Source organism: Alligator mississippiensis, chromosome 1, assembly GCF_030867095.1.
Source record: "Alligator mississippiensis isolate rAllMis1 chromosome 1, rAllMis1, whole genome shotgun sequence".
Classification (NCBI taxonomy): domain Eukaryota; kingdom Metazoa; phylum Chordata; order Crocodylia; family Alligatoridae; genus Alligator; species Alligator mississippiensis.
Window position 1 is genome coordinate 179,813,137 of NC_081824.1, and position 4,678 is coordinate 179,817,814.

Genomic DNA, 4,678 nt, shown 5'->3' on the forward strand with positions numbered 1-4,678 from the left:
CCCCTTATTTCATTGGGAGTCATCTATGTCCTGTTGCAATCCCTAGATCCAGGGATCTGTAGGATCGGTGCTTGCAGCCTGGTTGCTTCCCTGGGTTCCCCCCTTTCTTCCTCCGTAAGGGGGGGGGGTCCCCTAGGGCGGTTCGGGCACTCTCGTTTCCAATGCCCCAATTGTTTACAATAATTACACATATCATTGGGGCCAGGTTCCCTTGGGGTATTAGGCCTCCCTTGGTACCCCTTATAACCTCCCCTTCCTCTTCCTTTCAGCTGGAACTGGGAACTGAGAGCAGCAGCCAAGAATCTGGCTTGTTGTTGTTTCATTTTTAGCTTTTCAGCTTTTTGAACTTCAGGTCTTCAATCAAAGGCGTGGTTAGCTAAATCTACCAATTGTTGTATGGTTTTTGTGTTCCAATCAGGGTTATATTTGACTATGTATTTTTTAATATCTGATGCGCAACCCCTACAAAGGTGGATGCTACAATGATTTGATTTTGCGGAGCCTGTATGTCGAAACCTCCTCCATGGGTTGCAATGGCTTTCAGCAGCCTGCTGTAGAAATCTTGCCGATGCTCGTTCGGACCTTGGACCACAGAAGTTACCTTGGTCCAGTCAATAGTTTTGCGTCCTGCCCTGTTCATTCCTTCTAACAAGGTCTGCCTAGCCAATTGTAATTTTCCTCTTTCATGATTATCTCTGTTTATTTCCCAATTTGGGTTAACCAACAGCCAAGGGACTCGTCCTGTTGGTTCTTCCTGTTGCCATTGGTTCCCCTGATTTATGATATCTAATTTCTCGGCAGAGGTTAACAGTGTATCTAAGAGTTGATTCATGTCTACCCATGTGGGGTTGTGTGTGGAAATGATAGTCTGTATCTTCCGTCGAACGGCCTCCGGGTCATCGCGAAACTTCAGTGTTCCCTGCTGCCATGCCTGAAGATCTTGGGGATTAAAGTGAATATGGGTATATGGATACTGGATCCCGTCGGCAGTGGGCACAGGATACTGTCTGAGAGGCATCTGTATGATCTGATTTAAACGCTGCCTAGTATGTCCTGCTATGGGACTGAAAGTAGGCTCTGAGGGTGCAGGTACAGACCCTGACGCTCCTGTTGTGGGAGGAGAGGAGCCTGATGGAGGGGTAGAAGGTGCCGGAAGGGCCATGGCCAAAGCAGCCGGGTTTATTGCGGCTGGTCCCCAAGTCACAGGTGGTGGCATAGTGGGCCGCCAGTCATCTGTTTCTGAGGCAGTTGGGTGAGGATAAGGGGGTGGAGACACCGCCGTTTCACATTGTTGGGTGGCCAGAAGTGGTCGGGTCCCCGACGGGGTTAAATCTGTTAAGTTGCACTAAAGATAACAATAATCCATCTGTCGGGGATGGGGTTCCTCTAGGAACCCCTTAAGGTACCTTAATTTATTCATACTGATGGATCCCAGTATCGGCCACTGGAGTTCAGGGGTCTCATAAGTGTAGCCAGGCCAGATACTAGTGCATAAGGCTATAGCGCACTTCTTACTCAATTGGCCATGTCCAGATAACTTATTCCAGTTACTTAACAATTCTCCAAGAGGACTACTGGCGGGAATTGACTGTTTCTGTCCCATTGTCACTCTTGGCGGACGTCCCTTTTCCCAGATAACCTAATACACTATAAAGTTCCCCAAGGACCCTGCTTTCTTGGCTACCCCAGACCTAACCAATCTGAAAAGGCAGGTTCTAGGGTGCCTCAAACAGATTGGAGGACTTATCCAGTTAGAAGGTCAGAGACAGAGACGGTTCCTCAGTGCGCGAAGGGAGACATAAAATGCGCCACACAGATTTATCGGCTCAAAAGAGTCAAATGGGCAATTAACTAAAATTGCCTGTGTGCCCAGGTTTGAGGAACCGGAGAGCAGACTGACCTATAACACATTAGACAAGACATACACAACATATAAAAGACCACACCATGCCAATAAAATTGAAGGCGTCACCTTATGTCCTGCCGTATCTGCAGCCTCAACCCAAGACTCCCATGGTGAACTCACCTCTGTTATGGCTTTAACAGGGTTGGGTTCAGGTGGCAGCGGCGACGAGGGTTGGGTTCAGGTGGCAGCGGCGACGCGACAAGCTGGGTGCTCCTGCCTGGCTCGCCAAATTGTCAGAGAAAATTATCCGTCTAGGTTCCCAACCTGGTAAGGGAACACTTGCGGACTCTCCTGACCCCAATGGGGCTCGTTTCCCAGCTGAGACTCAAATAAGCGGGAGACGAGGGTGTGGTCTTTCCAGTTTATTCAGCCGAATGTCCCCTGTCCTCGTAAGGGCAGAGGCCCCGACTGCAACTCAGCACACATATTTATAAACTTCAGTTACATAAGCTTTTCCATAACGCATGCGCAAAACACTCAGCGGAAAATTAGCAACACAGCATGAATTTACTTATCCCACATGGTTGGGCCCAATCACCTTGCTTGACCGTTTAGATTGACAGACCAGTGGCAATCTCAGTGCAATGTTGCATCAGCCAGCATCAACCAGAAGTCATGCAGAAGTCACGTTAATTTTTCTAACAATTTTCTAACAATATATCATTTGTACAGGCAGGTAATTTTATCTGTTCCACTGTTCAATGGAAGAGATAGCTCAGGACTTGCAGTTCACAGTATATAGAAAGCTAAGCTCGTCAAAGATAAAACAGTTTAAAAAAATAGGTGCTAGACCTTTATTGTGTATCAGGGAAAAGCAAACAGGATTGTGTTTCTTTTGATCAGAAAGACTCCAGTAAAGAAGCTACAGGTTGTTTCTGATCAGCCTTACAAACAAAATAAAACAACTCAGCTGAAGCATCAAATTCTGCCTCATCTGTGTATGTTTATTACAGACAATGTCCCCAGCAGCACTTCTCTTTCAGTTTGGATCCTAAGGACCTAACAGCGCTAATTAATGAGTCCAGCGGAAAATATTGTTTTTAAAATAACACTTTGTACTACGTTTGTTCCTTCAGAGGAATACTCTACAAATAGAAATGAATTACACCTCCCCATATTCCTGTGAGAATGCTAGGGGGTAATGATTATGCCCACTCTATTCAGCTTAATAATAGGTTATGTGACTTGCCTAAGGTTACCCAGCAATTAAATGGCAGAGCAAAGCAAAACCCCCAGTAAGCCTAACTCATGGGCCCATACTTCAGCAGACTACACAAAGCTGTAGAGGATTCTGTTCCTTGTAATGGGACCAGCTAAACATCAGAGGGGGAACTCAAGTTTCCAAGACTTGGATGCTTCATCTAGTCCTCAATAAATCAAACAGACAATTGACCACAAGCACCTGACAACGATGCATTGTTTTCTGAAGTAATGTGACACGTACTGCTTGGATTGCACAAACTAGAAGCAACTTTGTTTATTTCCCTGGTGCTGGATCACACCCTCTGATTCCTTCCTTGTGACCAGGAGACAATAGCAGTATTCTGGTGGCTGGTGTTTCCTGTAGGATCACAAGGAAGTGAGTTAATTATAGATAGAAATAACTGCACTCTTGCTTTCTCTGGCTCTCTTCCTCCCCTTCTTGCCCGTCAGGAAATTTAGGGCTTAAGGTGTGAGAGCTGAAGTATGTATTTCCTGAGACCTGCAAAACAGTCACACCATGCCAGAGCAGGAGAAAAGGGGCTTTCAGCTTTTCCAGAAAGCTACGGGAGGAAAAATTAAAAACCCCACCATCACTTTTCTGCATGTCCTTTCACAGCATCAGAGGAAGTGAGTTTGAGCTCACCAAAGCTTGTGCTCGGCATATATAGCTACTTTGATTCATTTTTAAGGGGCAAGTTGAGCCTGCCTCCTATATCACTTATATAAACCAGATGTGCCACACACGGTGGGTGACCTGCAGTGCTCCCTGCCATGCTGCCGCCCTCCACAAGTCTGCGATCCAAGGGGCAGCCAAGATCTGGGCTACCATTTTGGAAACAGACCCAATGCTTCATTTCTGCTGTGCCTTAGCCCAGGACCAGACAGACCCTTCAGCGTTGCCACAGCTAAGAGCCAGAGGCGCTTGGGGCAGGCCCGCGGGGTGCTGCTGTGCAGGCAAGACCCCGGCTAGGCTCACAGGCCCTGGCACCGCCCAGCTCTTGGCTAACACTAGCTCTGCCAACTCATGATTTTTGGCACTGTTCTTAAAGTCTACGCCGCAGGAACGTGAAAAACTTAGCTCTTCCTTTTAGATATATTATATATATCTAGAAGAAAGAGCTAAGGTCTTCACATTCCCACAGTGTAGACTTGAAGAACACCACCAAAGATCATGAGTTGGCTGGGCTATAGGTGAGCAGCTTGGCAGGGTTCTGGCTTGCCCAGGGTTGAGCTACTGCCCACGGCCAGGGCGTCCTCCTTGGCCCGGGGCTGGAGCAGTAGCAAAAGGCCCGGTCTGGGGCTATCGGGAAGGCCCTGAAGCAGCCTGTCTCCTTCCCTCCCCCCAGGATCCCTGGCTAGTGACTGATGGGAGCGCAGGGCCAGGGGGGCGGGGCCAAGCAGGGCGGGGCGAGGGAAGGTTACTCGGGCGGGGGGCGGGGCAGGGGCGCTGGCGCGGGGCCAAGCATGGAGGGGGCGAGGCGAGGGCTGGTTCGCCAAGAAAGGGGCGGGGCCAGCAGCGGGGCTCCCGCGCGCGGGGAGGGGGTGTGGCCGCCTCCGGAAGTTCCGGGT